Source organism: Cydia splendana, chromosome 5 (assembly GCF_910591565.1).
Source record: "Cydia splendana chromosome 5, ilCydSple1.2, whole genome shotgun sequence".
Taxonomy (NCBI): Eukaryota; Metazoa; Arthropoda; class Insecta; order Lepidoptera; family Tortricidae; genus Cydia; species Cydia splendana.
In genome coordinates this window covers 18,085,642-18,108,092 of record NC_085964.1, presented here as the reverse complement: position 1 = coordinate 18,108,092, position 22,451 = coordinate 18,085,642, and the positions used below count along the sequence as shown (strand labels likewise).

Sequence of the window (22,451 nt, the reverse complement as noted above, 5' to 3'; positions counted from 1 at the left end):
CTACCAGACTCCAGAGAGTTGGTGAGAGAACCCCACCCTGTGGACAACCCTTCGTAGCCGTAGCTAATATTTCATCTCCCATAAGGGAGGATTTTATTAGTCGGCTATTTAGCATAGTACCAATCCATCTACAGATTGTTGGTTCTATGCCATGTTTAGATGCTGCAATATTGATTGCCTGATACGTGGTGCGGTCAAATGCCCCCTCCACGTCTATAAAAGTGGCCAGACATAGTTCTTTGTTCTCTATCGCCTGTTCCGCTCTGGTTGTCACCAGGTGTAGTGCCGTTTCAGTCGATTTACCCGGCTGATACGCACACTGCAATTGGTGCAGCGGATGCCTCTTAAGAGGACCATCCCTTATGTGTCTGTCTACCAGTTTCTCCAGTGTTTTGAGGAAAAATGATGACAGACTTATAGGCCTGTATGATTTGGCTTCTGTGTAATCTGCTTTGCCTGGTTTAGGCAAGTACGTTACCTTTACCATCCTCCACACACGCGGTACGTGTCCGAAGGCTATGCACGCTCTGTACAGTCTACCTAAGTGCGGTATTAGTACATTGGCGCCCTCTTGTAGTAGTATGGGGTAGATTCCATCTGGCCCCGGGGCTTTGTATGGTTGAAATGTGGATAGTGCCCATTGTATCTTATCGTGATCTACTACCTTTTTAGACGTGTCCCAGTTGTACCTGGTCGTGCTGATGGATTGTTCCATTGCACCGGTTGCTACATCGTCCGTTACGCTCTGATGTATTATCGAGCCTGGGAAGTGTGTGTCACACATAACTTTGAGGGTTTCTAGCCCCGTTTCAGTCATTCTTCCGTCACTTCTTCTAATGGAAGTGAGTGGAACTGACTTCGTTGCAGCTAGTGCCTTTGTAAGTCTCATGCCTTCCGGTATGGACCTGATTTGATCGCAATGGTTCATCCATGCTTTCCTTTTTGCTTTCCTCACAGCTTTGCTGTATTCCGTGAGTTTTCGCGCGTAATGCTCGAAGTCATTGGTCCTTTTAGCATCATTGAAGACAGCCCTGGTTTCCTTCCGGAGTTTTGCAATCTCCGGGTTCCACCAGGGCACCTTCTTCGCCAGGATTTTCTTTTCCGGGCAGTTGTTTGTCCAAGCTGTATAGACAGCTTGTGCTATTCTGTCTGTTTCAAGTTCTATGTCAATAATAGAGTTTAACTTGCCTTTGGGGTCTCCCAGTTCCACCTCCAGGTCACTTTTGAACGCTAACCAGTTGGTGTTCCTGGGATTCCGTTTGCGTATAGTTTCTAGTTGGATTTTAGTCTTATACCTGAAGCATATATATCTGTGGTCCGATAAAGAAATCTCCCCAGAGACATGCCATGAGCTAATCTTATTACTCGCGTTGTTGGACGCTAGCGTTATATCAATAACCTCCCCCCGCCTTGCATTGACGAATGTCGGTTCATTGCCTTTATTTAATAGTTGTAAAGAAGAGCTTACCAGAAAATCCAGTACCTTCTCTCCTCTTCTGTTGACATCCGAGCTCCCCCAGATGACGTGGTGAGCATTTGCATCGCAGCCGATGATCAGGTCGGTGTTCGCCTGGCTGCCGTAAGCAGCGAGATCCCTCAGTTGCCCAGTGATTGGATCCGCTGCCTCGTAGGGAAGGTAGGCTGATGAGATGATTAGTGCCTTACCCCCCCCCCCCCCCTTGTTTTGGATCTTGACCGTAGTCAGATCCCTGGAACAGAAAGCATGTAGAAGCAGAGCGTCAATGCCATTTTTAACATAGATACATGTCCTCATAGTACTCTCAGGACAAACATATAACAATGTCCCGCCAGTACCGTTTAAGCCTCTTATCTCGCCTTTGTAAATGTATGGTTCTTGTATAAGAGCAATATCGAATTTATCGCTTTTTAACAGCTTAGCCAGAAGGGCAGTGGCTGCTTTATTGTGCTGGAGATTAATCTGTACGCACCTTAAGCCCTCCATTGCGGCGTTTATTGTTTGGTGGTGCTGAGATCAGCAGCCACCTCCTGGACCGTGTCGTCGAAGGACATAGGTGACATGGTACCCTCCAGGTAGAGTTCCGCCAGACCACGCAGATCCTCTGAGCCCGCCATCGATGAGATCGGTGACGATGCTCGAGACATGCGCGGTCCAGCATGGTCCTCTCCTAGCTGCACCATGCCCCCCGCCTCCTCCGACTGGTCCTCCGCCACCTCCACAGGTGCGTCACCGGCTGGTGGCGCCTCCCGTTCCGGGCCCCCCCCTGTCGCCACAGCGACCGTAGCCTTCTGGGCTACCTCCCCCCCCCCCTCTCCCCCCTCCCTACACGGCTCGACCTCAGCCCCCCCCAGGCCCCTGCTCCCGCGCTTCCTCCAGAAGCTTGAAGTGGCTGGTGTCGAGCCCCGTGTGCAGAACGTAGTCGGCCTCCTTGATGACGGCGGCCGACACCCGGTCCATCAGTACGATTCGCCTGGTGCTCGGCCCCGACTCCACGGTGTCGACTACCTTCCACTCGCTCGTGCGCAGCCTAGGGTTCCTCCTCTGCAGCACCCTGAGGGCTCTCGCCATGTCCTGAGTGCCATCGACCACCGTTCTCCAGGCCATCTTGACCGGTTTCGGCAGATCTTTGGCACTCACGACCTTCAGGCGCAGCCCGGCAATCTCTCCACCTCCGATTACCGTGCCGAGCCATGCCGCGGATTCCCTCCCCTTGCAGGTGACGTTAAGCGCGCCCCCCACGAGGTTGCCGAGTGTGATGTCGGGCATGGGTTCTTCGGCCTTGTCAAGAGATAGGAGCAGAGCTCCTACGATGGCCGGCATATGCTCCTGCATCACTTTCTCGGCAGGAAAGGCCACTGGGACGATGGCCATCTTCTCGCTCGCCGTGACTTCCGCGAACGATCCCCCTACCTTCGCTCTCTTGGAGTCACCAGCGAGCAGAGATGAGTCGCCACTGGCCCCCAGTGACCTCTTATTCTGTGGCCTTCCCGCTCCACTTGTGGAGGGTCCGGCCACCGATTCCGCGTCCGTTCTTAGTCGCGCCTTCGCACGCCTCTTCTGCCTCCTGGACTTAGCGGCTCCTCCACCCGACTGCACGTCCACGCCCTTAGGCATGGCCGCGCTGTCGAGGGCGCCCGGAGCAACGCCAGCAGGATTTGGAAGCGGTGCTCCCGTTTGCCTCTTGCAGTAGGCCATCGTTCCGCTGCCTACTCCTCCGGCACCTGCGCTAGTCGGTCCCCCTGGGGGAACTTGCTCGGCGCGAGTGGTACCTTTGGAGTGGCCTGCTCCACCATGGCCTCTGCCTTTCGCGCCGTGCGCGTCCTCCGTCCTCGCGGACCTCCAAACCTTACCGCTACCTACTCTCGCGTTCCTGTCAGGGACAGGCCCACTAAGAGCTGGTGCAGCAACTTTTGCGCTATGCGCCTTTGCCTCATCCCGTACGGGTCCGGCTTTTCCTCCTTCCGTCGTTTTTGGTAATATGTTATCCATAAACCACCAGTGAAAATTTCAGCAGCTTGGCTCCCCACCCTCCTCGGAGCCTCACATTTGGGATGCTTTGACGCATCAGGGATACCAAGCTGATATAGCGTCCCAAAGTGCGTTGCCCATGAATCCGCACGGTGCCAAAACCCTAGTCAGCTCCACAGCCGACATGGGAGTCGTGCTCCGCCGATTACAGACCCCTACACCCCAGGACACTCGCCATGCGGCCATCTGATTGGACACAACAGCCGATTGATCTTGACTGGCTAGGTCTAGACCTCCCGTGTGAGATGAATCTAGAGCCGAAGGAACTTCTTCTAACGGGGATAACGACAACAGACCCCCGCTTCGCGCCCGCTCCCAGGATCTCCTTCTCCACCCGTACGGGTCCCCGCGCACGGCACAAACACGCGGGTGGCATTCTACCGCTAATCATCCTTCTTTGTGGATGAGAAGCCCGCTGCGACATGCCACATCATCGCTTACGGCTGATTACGTGGGATATGGATCGTTATTTGCGGCCACCAATCTTCCCGCCCCTGCATGCTCGCCTCCGTCAAAGGAGACGAACCTACAGTGGCCTCTCGATGTTGGCACACAAATACAGATCCATCTGAGGAATAGGGCTAGGTTGGGATTACGTGAAGGGTGTTCTTTGCACTGGTTCACTTACCTGACCCCGTTGTAGATGAAGTCATACGGATGACATCATCGACTTCCGAGCCCGGCGTTCGATCCGTTGCAAAACTCACCCTGAGATAGTCCAACTGGTTGTTTCCGTTCTGCCTGTTTCTACGGTAGAACCAGGCAGTTAACAGGCAGTAACCTCGGGAAGGAGCACAACCAGTTTTGCCTCGAGGATCTCTGCAACTTGTGCTCCCCCCGAGACCATTCACCATGCCAACTACCGGACAGGTAGCTGCCATAGAGGCAGACCCATCGCAAGCAGCGACCGGCCGCAAATTATTCCTTGCATATGGACCCGCCTCCGCAAAAATTTGGAGTTAAAACAACTATCAACATGATTTATTACTTTATTAGCTACAGCCCAGTACAATTGTTGTTTCATAATAACAATAAACTTCAATCTTCACGAATACCAACACATGGATAGACTCGTTAAGCACATTCATTATGTTATTATTTAATGTTGCATCATAAGTACTATCACAATCGGAGAGAGCTCGCATCAAGAAGGCACGTGCGTCGTACAAGCATCGAACCATAGACAAAGAATATATAAATAATGACGGATTAGATAGCAATAAACTAGCCTTAAAAATATGTGTCGAACAGCACAAAAGGGGAGCTTGTAACCATTGGTACTTACGTCGTAATGCGTTGCATTTTTTACATACATTAAAACATCGTTGCCAACATCGTAAGCGCCAATAGCCCTAAGGTTCCTTTTTACGTGATACTACATGCACAAGTACACGGATTGTGATGATTGATGGCTAGTTTATAGTGGCGATCATATTACTCAATAATAGTTATTTGTACAACAAGAGATCAAAGTTTGATATTTCTTCGAGTGCTTATTTTGAGTCCCGTGCAAGCGAAAGATTCTATAATAGATTCACTCGCTTTAGAATCTTGAGCGTAGTAAGGGATTCAAAAGCGCACGAGATGTAAATAACTTTGATCTCGTGTAGTACACAAAATTTTTCACCCTAAGCAGTGAGAACATACCTAGAGGGACAGAGATAATAGAACCCAAGTATATCGAACTTGTATTAGACCCCGCATGTTGAAATGACATTTGACTATAAAGGTCACTTGAATGTCATTTTGTCTCACTCAGTGAGCAAAATCGCATTTTGCTCACTGACTGAGACAAAATGACTCAGTGAGCAAAATCGTATTTTGCTCACTGTTTTTAAGAAGTAAAGTACCCTTGTTCGAGCTGCTGAGGTGAAAATGAGATAAATCTACTGTAAAAAAATAATCCAAATAGTTAAGTAGGACATTTACGATGTTTTTTATACACAATCTGTAGTATGACGATTTTTTTATACACAATGTGTAAGTAGTTAAAATCAAAATAGCTTTTCACGTACGTTTGTGTCGTTTGTGAATAAGTTACAATATTAATATTTATGCTTATATATTATGCAAGCAAAAAAACAGGCAACTCTTACCTCGATTACCCTCCACGTAACCAAGAATAAGGTAGTACCTAGATAAACAGGCTCTACTACTCTACGGCAAGTTGACAAGTTTACAGAAAATATGTACTACGGATAATACGGTCATTAGTCACTATTAAAATGTATTAGTTATTTATTCGCAACTAAGGCGCCAGAATCGTTATGGTAAATTATTCGCCTAGGTGCCTATTAGAAGTTATAATCAGCTATCGGCTCATGACTTTTAATAGAACAACTCCTGTCCAACCGATAAGGCGATATGCGCACGGACATTGAGTAATTGTATATAAACAGCGACTTATTACACACTTTATAATGATAGAATAGTTGCATATCGGTCAACGTAAGCTCTGTTATATCGTCATCGAGGTAGATGACGACCTAAGTAGATGAGTAGGTTTGAGTAAGTAGTAAAGCTTAAACGACAATAATATGTGTAGGTACTTATAGATAGAGTATTGTTATAAAACTTCACAAAACACAGTAACCAAAATTGACTATGTTTTTTGGCAAGTATTAGTACCTATACCGCTCTTTAGAAATCACAAGGAATTTTAAAACCTATAAACTTAATTAACATTAGTAACAATTTGAAACAAATAAAATATTTAAAAAACCTAACAATAAACTGATCCGAAAATATTGTACCTAATAAATAATAAATATAAAGCCTACTATAACATTGATTGACAAAACAACTACCGCAGTCCGCAACCAGTCAAATTAAACGAATTAACATACAACCCAAATGCAGCCTCATCTCCGTTGAGGGCCTGATAAAACAGATTGACATCATATTAGACGAATAAAGTTTCCATGTGTTTGGAACTCGAAATACCGGCTGCCCTAACTATTACAGCTTTACTTTCCCATTAACTAACGAATTGAGAAACAGACTTTGGAGTTAAATTGATTTAATAATTGAGTCGCTAAACTTCAAACTCGGGTAAATCCATCTGTCAGATTATGCGATTTTGGTATTAAGAAAAGGTAATAGGGTAGATATTTGCTGAGAGGGTCGAATGGATTTACCCGAGTTTGAAGTTAAGCGACACAATTGTCAATTCAGGCCACTTTGGGAAGAAAATTGAAATATATTGTATATCTCATCATCATTAACTATTTATTAATGTTCTTTTAATTTACTATAACGGCCTAGGAAAATATAATGCCTACCGAATTCTATCAATGTAGATCCAATTTATATGAGGCCACCTGTGTGAGGATCCTATTCGTTATAACAATAAAAAAAAAGTTAACATTCAGTAAATATTTAGTAAACCAGTATGTTAATCAAGGCTTTTTATGCGCTGTAAGTATTAAATAAAACAATGTATGGCAGAAACATTCCAGAACATATATTTTTAAATAATTACTTACTTCAGCTACATTAACGCATTATGACTGGTTTCACCTGAAATCGCTTACTTACCTACTTTGTATAAAAATTGACCCTATTTCATCAGAAATGTGAACACAGCCTAACATTAATGGCTATAATGATTAATCGGTTCCATGATTACGTCTACGATGGATCGGACAGTTAAATCGAACCAGCTCTAAATACCGTGGTAAAAAATATACCGAACTGGTACCCCGTACCATTTATGTGGCTTATGTTTTAGAAGGCATAAATACTATATGGAAAAAATATATACCGACCTCTGTACTTGATTGGTGGTACCTACAATTTAAGAGTACTTATAGCCAATTGATCTAGCCTTGATATTATTATCGCATAAGGCGAAAAGACAGCTAAATACAGCCTTATAATTTAAACTGAATTTAAACAAAAGTAGCGTCTATTCTTAAATAAATACCTACCATTGTTTATATGTAAAGTGTAATTATGACGTCTTTGAATGAGATTTTGTGTCTGGATAATCGTAGAATTCGTAGATGATTCTAATTACAGTAAATGTCTCTCTAATAACAGTAATAGCTCTGTCTAAATATTAGAAGAACACAGTGAGTTAAATACAGCATAATTACTTTAATCGTAAAGGTTAAAAATTACACTACATATCTATGTACCTACCTATTACAACAGGTATGAGAAACCCCATGTTACACACATCTCAGCCTTACTTACGTAATAAATATTATGATTCATTTGAGTACGTACAGTCTAGGTTTAAAAAATATGATGTTTATACCCATATATGACTAAAACTGGTGAAAAACATCAGCACGAATAGGGATACTAACAAGACAACGCAACAACGAATAACACTCGTTTTCCTGGTTGATTTACGTCGTCAATAAAATACCTTGTTATTCCAAGAAAGGAATTCCCTTTATTGGTTCTTTGTGCTTGATTCACGGAACCTAGACGTAAGACATTTGTAAGTATCATTTTAAATAAATAAGTAGTCTATACTTTTTTATCAAATCAAAATACAAAAATTCGATACTTAACTAAGTAAGTACCATGAGGACATCAAATGACTATCACATACCATTTTTGCAATTAGGTTTACGATTGTTAGTTAACATTGTGGACGATGGTTTAATAAGTTGATAACCATTGAACAATTATAGTTTCTTAATGGAAACACCTAAATAACTATTCCATTTGTGGAGGACATTAGACCGTATAAAGCCGTAAACGTGAAAGTCTGGGACCTGGACCGCACACGGCTAGCCGACGAGGCCGCGAGATTGTCGGTGCTTGCCTAATTTACATTTCACAACAGATTGATACCATAACTCATTTTAAGCTAGGCTGAAACTAGACACTTGTAATAACGAGGGGCCTCATCACATTTTACTATTAGACCAGGGAAAACAATTTGTACAGAAATTATGTAGGTACTACTTTACTTTACTACAAGTTCCCGATTCAGATCTTATCTTGAGTATTATTCAATCTTATTAATACAATTTTAAGTATTAAATATGTTTGACAATACCAGACTTCACACTGAGGTATAATTTATCGTACGAGTTTCAGGCTAGTTTCTAAATAAACGCAAGTTCTATAAGTAAACACGATTCTACTTATGGGTACACTAGCTGTTGCCCGCGACTTCGTCCGCGTGGACTACTTTTCCGCGTTACTTTTCTTGCATTCTAATAATATGCTCTTATACAACGATTCAAGTCCCGCACTTAAAAAAATGTTTGACGTTCATACAAACTTTCATCCCCTTTTTCACCACCTTAAGGGATGAATTTAGACAAACGCTGAAATTAGTTATCTTCTCTTTTAATGAAATAAGTTTTTACGAAATTAAATATTCCTAGCTTAAAATAAAACTTGACCCAATACAAACTTTCAACCCCCTTTTAACCCTTTTAAGGAATGAATTTTTAAAAACCCTGAAATTACTTTTCTTGTATTCTAATAATATGCCCTTATACAAAGATTGAAGTTCCGCACTCACAAAATATTTGATCTCCATACAAACTTTCAACCCCTTTCTCACGACCTTGGGGGATGAATTTTAATAAATGCTTAAATTCGTTTTCATGTTTTTTAATTTAATACCTTTTTGCATAGTTTCAAGTTCCTAGCTTAAAATTAAATTTGCATCCCAAGACGAACTTTTATCCCCTTTTTAACCCCCTTAGGGGTTGAATTTCCAAAAACCTTGCAATTACTTTTTTCGTAATCGGCTATTATGCCTTTCTAAGAAGTTTCAAAGCATTTGTAATGGATTCAAACTTTAAACCCCCTTTTAACCCTTTTAGGCGATACATTTTACAAAACGCTGAAATTACTTTTCTTGCCTTCTAATAATATCCCCAAATACAAAGATTCAAGTCCCGCGTTCGAAAAAATGTTTGAAATCCATACAAACTTTCAACCCCCTTTTCACCACCTTAGGGGATGAATTTTCAAAAACGCTGGTATTAGTTTTCTTGTATTTTAATTTAATACCTTATTGCAAAGTTTCAAGTTCCTAGCTTAAAATAAAATTTGCATCCCAAGACGAACTTTCATCCCATTTGTAACCCCCCTTAGGGGTTGAATTTCCAAAAACGTTGCAATTACTTTTTTTTGTAATCGGCTGTTATGCCTTTCTAAGAAGTTTCAAAGCATTTTTAATGGATTCAAACTTTCAACCCCTTTTTATCCCTGTTAGAGGATGAATTTTACAAAACGCTGAAATTACTTTTCTTGTCTTCTAATAATATCCCCAAATACAAAGATTCAAGTCCCGCGCTCGAAATAATTTTTGATATCCATACAAACTTTCAACCCCTTTTTCACCACCTTAGGGGATGAATTTTCAAAAACGCTGAAATTAGTTTTCGTGTATTTTAATAATATATCTTTTTACGAAGTTTCAAATTCCTAGCTTAAAATAAAACTTGAACCCCTTACAAACTTTCATCCCCTTTTTAACCCCCTTAGGGGTTGAATTTCTCAAAATCGCTTCTTATCTCTTGTACACTTTATAAATGTAATCTGGTGTGAAAATTTCAACTTTCTATCTTTTGTAGTTTCGGCTCTGCGTTGATGAATCAGTCAGTCAGTCAGTCAGTCAGTCAGTCAGTCAGGACACTTGCATTTATATATATAGAAGATTATTTCGTAACAGATCTTTATATTACGATTACGAATTACACGAATTATAACATGTCTTAAGATCTTCTTCCTCAAACTACTAATAAAAAATCTGACTGACTGCCCATGATTAGATCGGTACCGAGAAATCATTGAATCACCGCTCCGAATTGGGGGCACAATAGGTATAGGTACCTACATTGATTTGTCACCTTTCGCGTCACTCCTACGATATCATGCTGTAATTCAGACCTTTACTGGCGGAAGCATCATATGTCATTCAACAAACATTAACAGCTCCTTGTATGCTCAAGGTGTCACTTTTTAAGTAAATAAGTACAGACCAGCTAGTCCATACTGGAAGTCGCGCAAAATGTGTAGAGTAGCGCGCGAGAACGCAACTCATGCTAGAATAACAGATCTATATGTATAGCTAATGCTAGTAAGAGCATTAAACATTGATGATACGAGATTCCAACACAAGTATCTAAGACTTCTTATTTTAAGAGCATTAGATATTTGAAAAATGGCCCTCTTTATAGCACCTAATCTCAATTTAGTAAATTAATTCCGATATAATGTGGCATGCACCAAATGAATCCAATATTTTCCATTTATTGAGTGACAAACGGCCTGTCGTGAACATTTCCATACTGGACAACAACTATAATGCATGGCTGATCTATGTTAATCGACCCATAAAGTGTGAACACGGTATCTTAAGCTCGAAGCTCACTATATATTTTCTTAGTTTTAGCCCACACGACGCAATAGGAAAGTCTCGCATATGGACATTTATAATTTAGTCTTATTTTCACTGGGACTGTTAAGTCCGCGATTTTACTAACATTAATCAACTAAAATGTTCTTACAATTACCGATATGAAAAATATGTTAGGCATAGTATGTACCTACCTACTTAACGTGCAGTTTTCATTCGACGGCGATGATTTACAAAAATCACCGGTAAAATTGACATTCCTTCTATTTTTTCTATACTTAAACATTTTTTGCTTCTATATTTTCTATCGCATTTATAATTTTATTGGAATTAGTCTAAGATTTTCGATTTGGGTGGTATAAATACCAGCTCTGATTAAAATAGGAAGTTCTTTAATGTAAATAAATAAAATGGGGCACGTTAGCTTTATAATTAATGATAATACAAAGTCTGTGTAACATAATATAAGAACAAAAAGTTAGGTACCATAATATGCCTATTATTATAGGCAAACTCGACTTGTTTAAGGCCGAAGATTAAATTTCGATACGGGCAGCGCCTGTAAAGGTTACAAAAGCTAAAGAAAACGATTAATCAGACCGATGTTTTTGTAATTGAATACATAACTTGATTACTCAACGAGCCCGGTAGTTACCGATAATAGCCAGGATTTATATACTAGCCAGTATTGATTTATTGCTATCATACGTGCTATAGGTACATACAGGGTGTGTAGGGCTTTATAGCATGTCCGTATATTTAATCAGTAGCTTGTATTGTATTATTTAATTAGCTGTTCGAATGAACAAAGACTTGTTTGATTGGTGAGATAGTAAAAGTGGTAGGTACTAGGTTATAGACTTAGCTTGTTAATGATAAAGGTTGCGTAAAGCTAAGCGAGAAATGTACAGGAAATATCTAGTTTATAGACAATATATAATATCGGAATATCGTTTTATGACGTAATATAATTGATGATTTACTACTTGAATCTTAGCTTAATATGTTTACAACTGGTAGAGTCTACTTAGGTACCCTGTTATAAACGTAAAATATACAAGTATCCCTAATAGCATTTTCTTGTAGGGATTTTGTTGGGCCTTTGTTTACGTATTAGTTGGGCAACCGTTATATTTGGCCGTACGATTTGCTGGAGGGCCCTCGACAAAGGCCCTCCCGAAGATTCCCAACAGAGGGCCATAAGAGTAATTTTTTCGTTGGGCCTATTTAAATAAATCATACAATTATTCAACGGTGGTGGTTTTGGTTGGGCCGTGCTTGGGCCTATACACATTTGTTTGATGGTTGGTTAATTGTTACATTTGGCCGTACGATTTGCTGGAGGGCCCTCGACAAAGGCCCTCCCGAAGATTCCCAACAGAGGGCCATTAGAGTAATTTTTTCGTTGGGCCTATTTAAATAAATCATACAATTATTCAACGGTGGTGGTTTTGGTTGGGCCGTGGTTGGGCCTATACACATTTGTTTGATGGTTGGTTAATTGTTACATTTGGCCGTATGGCTTGCTGTAGGGCCAACTGCAAAAAAATAAAAAAGGGAAATTTTTCGTTGTGCTTCTGTTTGCAAATTCAACAATTACCCAACGGCAAGTCAGGTAGGTCGGTAGGTAGTCGTGCACCAGGTTGAAGGCCCAACACAGCTTGTCCCACAAAGGGCCAACATTGTAACTTTAACGTTGGGCCTTGTGTAGGATTCTTACAATACTACCGTAGGTAAATAGTTGTGTAATTTATAGTGTGCCTACAGTCTAATTATGTAATGGGCTTTTGTTTACGAGTCCTACAGTTACCCTACGTTAAGTAAGTGGTTGTGTAATACGACGTTGGGCCTTTGCTGATAAATATTACACAATTACACTACGGTAGGCATTGGTTGTATCCACATGAAGGCCCTAGGCTAGGCAGCAGTTGTTGTTAATCTTCTCTGTATCGTTCCAATTTTAGTATATGTACTGCCGAAGCAAGTACACTTACTATACACTCTAATTTGTATATATACTAACCGCACTTCGAAACTTCGTAAGCGAGATTTATGTTTTTTGAGATTTAAATTGAGAAAATGTTGGTAAAATACAATTTTTTAAATTTATGTATAAATTTTATAGTTATAGCTATTAGATTTATAAGTTACTTTTAAAAAATATTATGATTATATCCGGAATAATCGAGAAAATAACTATAACTTCGATGTTTGGAGACAGTAACGCCATCTGGTGACGCCACAAGCAAACTCAACTGGTATTGTTGGGCATCAGTACCACAGCCAATGTTGGTAAATGCGATATTTGTGCTCACTGGGCCAACGAATGTTATCGTTGTTTAGCCACCGGTACCAAAATACACAAAGGCCCATTGTTAGGCGTCAGTGCCACAGCCAATGTTGGTAAATACGATATTTGTCATCATTGGGCCATCGGATGATATCTTTGACTAGCCAACGTTACCAAAATACACAAAGGCCCATTGTTGGGCATCCGTGCCACAGCCAATGTTGGTAAATGCGGTATTCGTCACCATTGGGCCAACGAATGTTATCGTTGTTTAGCGAACGGTAGCAAAATACACAAAGGCCCATTGTTGGGCCTCAATGCTACAGCCAATGTTGGTAAATGCGATATTTGTCGTCATTGGGCCATCGTATGATATCGTTGATTAGCCAACGTTACCAAAATACACAAAGGCCTATTGATGGGCATCAATGCTACAGTCAATGTTGGTAAATGCGATATTTGTCGTCATTGGGCCATCGGATGATATCGTTAATTAGCCAACGTTACCAAAATAAACAAAGGCCCGTTGTTGGGCATCAATGCTACAGCCAATGTTGGTAAATGCGATATTTGTCATCATTGGGCCATCGGATGATATCGTTGATTAGCCAACGTTACCAAAATACACAAAGGCCCATTGATGGGCATCAATGCTACAGTCAATGTTGGTAAATGCGATATTTGTCGTCATTGGGCCATCGGATGATATCGTTGATTAGCCAACGTTACCAAAATAAACAAAGGCCCGTTGTTGGGCATCAATGCTACAGCCAATGTTGGTAAATGTGATATTTGTCGTCATTGGGCCATCGGATGATATCGTTGATTAGCCAACGTTACCAAAATAAACAAAGGCCCATTGTTGGGCATCAGTGCCACAGCCAATGTTGGTAAATGCGATTTTTGTCATCATTGGGCCATCGGATGATATCGTTGATTAGCCAACGTTACCAAAATACACAAAGGCCCATTGTTGGGCATCAATGCTACAGCCAATGTTGGTAAATGCGATATTTGTCGTCATTGGGCCATCGGATGATATCGTCGATTAGCCAACGTTACCAAAATAAACAAAGGCCCATTGTTGGGTATCAGTGCCACAGCCAATGTTGGTAAATGCGATATTTGTCATCATTGGGCCATCGGATGATATCGTTGATTAGCCAACGTTACCAAAATACACAAAGGCCCATTGTTGGGCATCAATGCTACAGCCAATGTTGGTAAATGCGATATTTGTCGTCATTGGGCCATCGGATGATATCGTCGATTAGCCAACGTTACCAAATAAACAATGGCCCATTGTTGGGTATCAGTGCCACAGCCAATGTTGGTAAATGCGATATTTGTTATCATTGGGCCATCGGATGATATCCTTGACTAGCCAACGTTACCAAAATACACAAAGGCCCATTGTTGGGCATCCGTGCCACAGCCAATGTTGGTAAATGCGGTATTCGTCACCATTGGGCCAACGAATGTTATCGTTGTTTAGCGAACGGTAGCAAAATACACAAAGGCCCATTGTTGGGCATCACTGCCACTGCCAATGTTGGTAAATGCGATATATGTCATCATTGGGCCAACGAATATTATCGTTGTTTAGCCAACGGTACCAAAATACACAAAGGCCCATTGTTGGGCATCTGTGCCACAGCGAATGTTGGTAAATGCGATGGTGGGCCAATACAAAATTAATGTTGGCTACGGAACGAACATCATCCCAACGTTTTCCCTACCGTTGGCACCGTGGGCCCCAACGAAAATGCTACTAGGGATAAGTAGGATAGGTAAGTGTCAAAAATTCTCCCATCCCATCCTCCTTAAAAATATCGTACAAATTGTGTAAACCCAATTACATTGAATACGGATATAAAAAGTACCTATCCTGTCTTAGTTATTATGAACTGTATGCCAAATTTTACCTAAATCCGTTTAGCCGTCATTGCATTCCAACATACCTACACATTTTCATATATTAATATTAGTATGATCATACAGTTTACTAGAAATTAAGTGCAGGTACCTACATGTTTCAATTTCCTACTACAACTAAATAATATTAAATTTGATACAGTATAACTCAGACTGAAAGAAAATTCACAGACAAACATGCCAAAGGATTCAACAACCTGCGGCCTAATATTAACCGCATACTACTTAAGTGATCGTGACTGACTCAATAAGGTCAGAGATTATTGAATTACCTACCGGCAATTAACTGGACTAATTCTGTAGAAAACTAATGCTGTTCAATTCAGATGATTGAGTGAATCAACAATAATTGACGACTATTCAAACGTGTCGTGCGCAAAATATCTGAAAAAAATTAACGGTCGGTTCATATCTTAGAGCATTTAGTAACTGGAGACGCCTTGTGAGTCATTTTCTGTACAAAACAGTCTGCCGATTTTTGCGGGGGAGGACGTCAAATGTATGGCTATTTGTACGTAACGTACAAATAGTCATGTCTGATGAACATCAGTCCATACAAAAGTAAATATACACTATTGTGCAAGGTTTTCGGCAGAGAGGTTCTTAAAAGCGACTCCAGTTATTAAATGCTCTCATAACAAAGGAAGTTTATAAATAATATTGAACTGAATGAAAACGTCCTATCTATGAATGAAAACCTTCATGATTGTCTAAAATCAAAACAATTTAGATCAAATAGAATAATGGAGAATAATTTCCCCATGTTTATAAAGATACCTAATGGAACAAGCCTTTGAATAGATGCAGCTATAAGCAAATACAACTGCACGAAAAGTTGCCCTAGGTCCATCTAACTGTACATCGAAAAAGTGTACCTAACTGTAATCTAAACATAAGGGACACCTTAGGAATTTTCTTCTAATGCATGTTATTTACACAGGCAAAATAATAGTCAGATAAGCATTTCAAATTATGTTCGGATCTAATATCATCGCTAATACTACATTTATATTCAAACAATAGCTTGAGTCATAAGGCATCGGGCAATCCAAAAGCAATTTACCACTACGTGGCATGCAGAATCAATTGCCAATATCCACTGGCAAGAATCACTAATGTAATTTTACAACGGTATATGTTAAACCTACCTATACATTGTCCAACAGCTGGTGTTACTAATATAACTGACTAACAATATCGGTATAAAAGTGCTTGTTTTTAGTCTAAACAAGTGTACCTATGAATCAGTGTTTGAAACAAAAACAAATAAAAAATTTCGATTCCATAAACTAACGCTAATAAAAAAGGAACATTTAAAATAAGCGCTTTATAGCGTTCAATTGTTTTTCGTTTCAAGGAAAACGTAAAATAAATTAACTGTACTTTTCGTATTACATATTAGGTGTTCCTGGTAGTGTGGCAGGTAATTAACCTTATTATTCGGTTTAGGTACTTAACTTATTTAAAATTAGTTCTATTCGTCATTTAATTACCTAGTTTTATTAATTCAACACCTACATGCATGTATCTTAATACTTATATTAATAATCGTATGTGCAATATTAAATTTAATTTTCTTGTTTAATTTAGGTATAAATAAAAAAAACATAATAGGAAGGTCTTTTTACAATACCTACCAAACGGTTCCATTACAAATAATCTTTAGACGTGTTCATAATGCGCGTATTATTGATCGTTGTAGGTACAATTGCTTTCAAAGTGATCCTAAACTCACATAGATTAAAGTTGAATGTAATCAGCCATTGCATTTGCATACGAGCCTGCAAAAAGTTATCTCGCTATACACATATTATGGTGACTTCAATGTCATAATATAACAAGTAGATAAAAAGATTAATCCAATATAATTTTAAAGCTAGTGTTCTGAATGAAACTTCAAGTGCGTTTAATTTTGCGTTGTCTCTTTTGTTTTGTAATGCGAAATATAGATTCAGCTGCACTGCGTATCGGGCACTTGATGTTGATGTACATTAGTACCGCGATAAAAGGTCACGAGCGCCGGCGCAGGATGTCTTATAATGGAATGTCTGTCCGTCTGTGGCAAATTGCTCGGAGTTAGCGAGTTACCCATTACTGAACTTACATATAAGGCAAATCCATAGCGAATATGTCTGAAATTAAATAAATATGAAAAATCGGTCAAAGCATATTTGTATTTAATTTTCTTTTATATCTTGCATTAGTAGTTTGAGTTGGGAGCCTCAGAAAGACATAAGATTTCTAAAGATAATGTTTACCTTTAGAACGCTTTGAGGAAACACCTGTGCAATATACCTAAATAATTACCTATTTCCTTAATGGGGTTAGATATTAGGGAAATTCCCACAACGGGGTAAGTCCAAAAGAATCTGCTAATCGTATGAGCTTTAGTTATGTCTCTCGGCATGACGATACGAGTATGTCATCTTAAGCCCAGTTAATAGGAATTGTAAATATTGGTAACTTTTTGTCTAAAATTTAATTATTATTTGCTTGTTAGTCATAGTGTTAGGTGGAAACGTGTGGAAATGTACATAAAGTCGATCTCACCAAAATCCCTTGATATCGCGCTGAGAAGATAAAAATGCGATTAAATCACATAATGTCACGTCCCTTGCGTAATTGAATAAATTCATGAGCTTTATTTCTTCTGCTCTTGATAAAACAATTGTATTAACTAGCATAACGAGTTTTTTGTAGCCCGTTCACGCGAAACATTGACCTCGTTCTTAGCAAAAAATGACCGATTTTGATACTTGAACTAGTTCGTGGAGAGAGAACAGACGCGCCAGTTTTCTGATTGAAATCAAAGAATTGAAAGAGAAAGTTGTTCGTTATGTATTTATCGATGAACAATCTTCGTCATGTTCTATAAGCAAAGACAAACAGTAGCCATTCAGCGCGACCTCTACAGAGTTGACTCACATCGCGTCACGTACAACCTCCATGACTCACACTCAGGCACGCGCTCTTCTCATATATTAATGTTTTCTTTTCTTTGCCATAGGTGTTACCTGCTTGAATCATCGATCGAGGGGCCCGAGGTTCCGGATCTGAGCATCGCTAACGGTTACTCCTTGGCTTCGCAACAAACGAAGATCGCGTTAGTTCATCGTCTGGATTTGACCCTCAGCAATTCCACTGCCTGTGATCGACGCTATAATAAAAACAAATGAACTCGTCCGGTGTTCGTGTCACAAATGTGCTCATATTTAGTGTTAGGTTATTATAGGTCATATTACGAGCGTGTTAAGTGCACTGTTACAGGTGAAGCAACTGTATTGTTATGTTTAGTGCTAGATCGTAGTGTAGTACTAAGTACGTGCTATATATATTTCTGTGATATTTTAAGTAAGATGGTATGAGTCACCATATTTGTGTTTCGAAGTTACGTAAATACTCGAATCAATATCCGGATATTGATTCGAAATTTGTCTGGTTTTAATTAATGTAACGATTCAACTACTGACCTGATCAACCTTTCAAAATAATTATAATTTCGTTGTAATAATTGGTTAAGTCGACGATTGTTTGATAATATTTATTCTCTGATTATAAAAATAAACAAGAGACAATCAATAAATAACTGGAACAAAGATTACAGCAACATATAAAATTAATAACCTACTAATACTACAAGAGGTGTTTGCGATTGGCAATTTATGTAGTTGTACATATTTATTTAATTAATGACGCTAGTATACTTAAAATGACCGACTGACCTATGGCCGTCCGGTCTTTAAGATAAATGATAATCTCAACTCAACCCATGTGTGGCGAGAGCGTAAATAACGGTCAATCTTTAAAAGCTCTAAACTGATAAACAGTCAATACATCTTATCATTAAGTAATATATTGTTTTTGGTTTTTTTCGGTATTGGCTTTTATAAATACGCCTCAGCTTGTCTTTTTTCTAAATTGCTAATGTATTAAAGTACCAACCCATGTAGGTAATATGATAGGCCGTTATATACTTATCTATACAATATTTAAATTATTTATTTGATAATATAAAACAAATACATACAAAACTTAAGAACTAAAACCCGTTCTGAGCCATGCCGGGTCCAAAGGTCCCCATCACACTTGCAGCGTTACCCCGCTGTATGGCGATGGAGACCTGTTGGACAAGCCATGACTCAGAACGGGGGTCAGGCTCTATACAATGGATATGAAGATAGAAAGCGTTAGAAAATATAATAATATATTCGTATTATTTTAAGGGCTCGTATATCTAAATGCCTGCAATACTCGACGCATAATGTTAATGTAGAGTTTGACCTTTTTGGCTCACACGTAGACGGTACCTTGTACCCTTATAGAATTTGCTTATATCGTTTCTTGAAAATAGGTTACTAAGAAAAACCGATCTATCACATAATGCTTCATTCCAGGCAGCCGTTTGTCTCCAAAGGTAGTGTCAATGTCTACGCTACTTTACAAAGGTTGATTTCATGCCTTAAAGCCAACAGCGTTACTTAATGTAAATGCTCTATTTATTTGTCTAATAAGTCATGCAGTTTCAGTAAACATTAAGTTTTTCCTTCAACAAGCACACTCATTCAGGCGTGGCCGTGGTGCTGTTTCTTTGCCCTACGATTTTAACCTCAAGAAATCAAAATGTGGATTTTCGTAGCAATTGCGCTATAGAACAACCAGTCTGAGAAAGTTGGGTACATTTTATGGAGGCGTGGGTGTTGCATGGTCGTCGTGGGCTGCGTAACTTTAACGGCACATGACTAACGGGTTTTAACCGTGATTTCACGGGATGACATGATGTATTTAACGCTGAATGAGTCCACTAAATAGTCAAGTACTTCCAGACTTCAATAATAAGGAAAATGTAAAGGTCAAATATAGGTCCAATGACAATGAAACATCATTGTCATTGGACCTATGTACCGCCTATTTATGAATATATAGGTCTCTTTTCGTATAAAGTACCTATAGCATTTACTATAAATTATCTGGTACTTATTCACACTATTAGGTATTTCATTTACATGAGATATGCTACGTTTTAGGTACCGTCTATTTATAAATACACAGACAACTGCCATTTCATGTATCATTTTATAGGAAACATCGATATCGTCTGTTAACTATACTCATATCCGTTTTTAACTACATTTTTACTGGCCCTAGATACTGGATATTTTGTACAGACGAGTTCATAAATAATAGGTATACATTTTTTCACCTTATTGCAATGGATTAAGGTGAAGAAATGTATACATATTTAATTATTTATGAACTCTACTGTAGTACTTGTAATTATGTGATGTAACCCACTACTGCAATAAGAGGCCAACGCCCCGCATTGGGAAGTAATCAGTAAATGTTTGTGTGGATGATGATTACTAGAATGTCGTAGAAGGTTAAAGTAAGTTCCTAGGATTTTACGTCATATTTTTTAATGGTGCATATTGATCCGAGCGGTATAAAACCACTAGGTGACTCACCATGACGCGACTGAGATTTGCTAACACAAGATAAGAATTTTTTATTCAAACAATTATTTATTGGCAGAACGATACGTATTATTATTAATTATTTAATGATTATTATACAGATTGGTAGGAAATAACTCGGAGATTTTTAAATTGTAGCCGCAATAATTGCCATCCGAATTAGAAGATTTTTTGTCGTTTCATCTAAAAAAGGATCCTCAGGGCGATTGGCACTAGCGAACTCATTAACGATGAGCCTATATAAATGTTACCGCGCCGTGACGTAAACGCCAATTGGGCCTTAGGTCCCTTTTTATATGAAATGACACATTTTTTTTATTTAAATGCTGAATAACTGTAATACCAAGTTTACGTTTTATTTGCTCTACAGTTTATGGCTACGAGTTCTGTTATCCAAAATTGTATTAAAGATTTATAAATGTGTAGGCTATGATTAATATATGATATCAATCGATCGTGTGTAATAAATGGAAGTGCATTTTTGCTTTTTATAAGTTGTACGTAATATTGATTTAGAATAGGTGAATGTAAATAACTATAGTGACTAACTTTAGTGGTTCGACCACATAAATGTAGATATACATAACATAAACATCACATTATCTAGATCTAGTGTTCACGGATGTATGTATAAACAATTAGATAAGAGTGAATCTCTTCATTTAACCTTTTGAACGCCACAGACGGCAATTGACGTCAACGGAAAATCGTGACAACGACGCCAAAGACGGCATTTGACGTTGATCGTTTTTTGATGAAAATCTACTGAAAAACACCCCACTTTTAGGTTAGCATTATTTATTCATAAAACTAAATTTTACCCCCGTGGCGTCAGTGGCACGGCAAATGGATGCGCCGTTTGGCGTTCAAAAGGTTAAAAAATGCCTGTGTATAATCTCTATTCTCTTGCAACCAGTTGTATAAACGGCGAATATCGTTATGTGGTGTCACTCCTACATATAGCTAATCTATGATGACTATGATTTAGGTACTTTCGTCTATATTAACCTTTTGAACGCCAAGAACACCTAAAGGTGTCGTTACTAGTCGTGCCCACAGCGCCAAGGGCAACTATAGGTGTTATGGCGGACGCTGTCAAAGTACTCAAAGTAACCTTCACACTTTCGACTAGGGTTTACATTAGCTCCCTTGCGCCCGGGACCTTGGCGTTTGAGTGATGTTTGTGTTTATGACATAAAGCGTTCAAAGGGTTAAAGGAGGTAGGTAGCTAGGTAGGTATAGCTATATGTAGGGGTGACACAATTTAGACAGACAGTTAGACACACAATCTCTTTTTATAACTGTGATACACCGTAGGCAAACGCCGAAACGATTAAACATAATTGACGTTTATACAAATGGAAACTTCGGTAGGTTATCTAATAGATACTTTTTGTATTGTACTTGTACACTTTTATAATAAAAATATTAAAGAAAGAACCGATTAAATAGATATGAAAGTTAAAATGTTTATCATTTGACGTCCCCGAAATTCACCTAAATATAAGCTGTAGTTATCTTTTATGGGTTGCAGATACTTGTATTACCTATAATATAATTAATAATGTCGATAATTGGGAAAATTAAATAATTGGGTAAGCAGGCATACAATATGTGATATAATATTATAAATCTCTGTCATTCACACATGATAACTAAATAAGTACATATATTTCTTATGTTCCCGAGAATAATGATAATTAAGTCTATAATTTCTAATTCTGCTCATGACGAATTTTGCTTTAAACCGGTCCGGTCCGTAGTTTCAGAACGACAAAATGTTGACAATTTTTGATTGTTACATAATTGCGTTAAAAAACCAGTTTCGCCGATTGGGATGTCCAAGCTAACTTTGCACCGACTTTGACGTGACAAAGTGTGGGAAGCCATAATAATAAACGTCATGCC

The 22,451-nt window shown here is 39.2% G+C and overlaps 1 protein-coding gene across 1 annotated transcript in view; it reads left to right on the top strand.

Moving 5' to 3' along the window:
• LOC134790940 (integrin beta-6-like) overlaps positions 1–22,010 on the top strand; it is a 44,708-nt gene extending 22,698 nt beyond the window's left edge. The window contains exon 7 of the mRNA XM_063761958.1: positions 18,080–22,010. The gene's annotated coding sequence lies outside the window, so the exon portion shown is untranslated. The remainder of the gene's footprint in view (positions 1–18,079) is intronic.
• Positions 22,011–22,451: the final 441 nt, after the last annotated feature.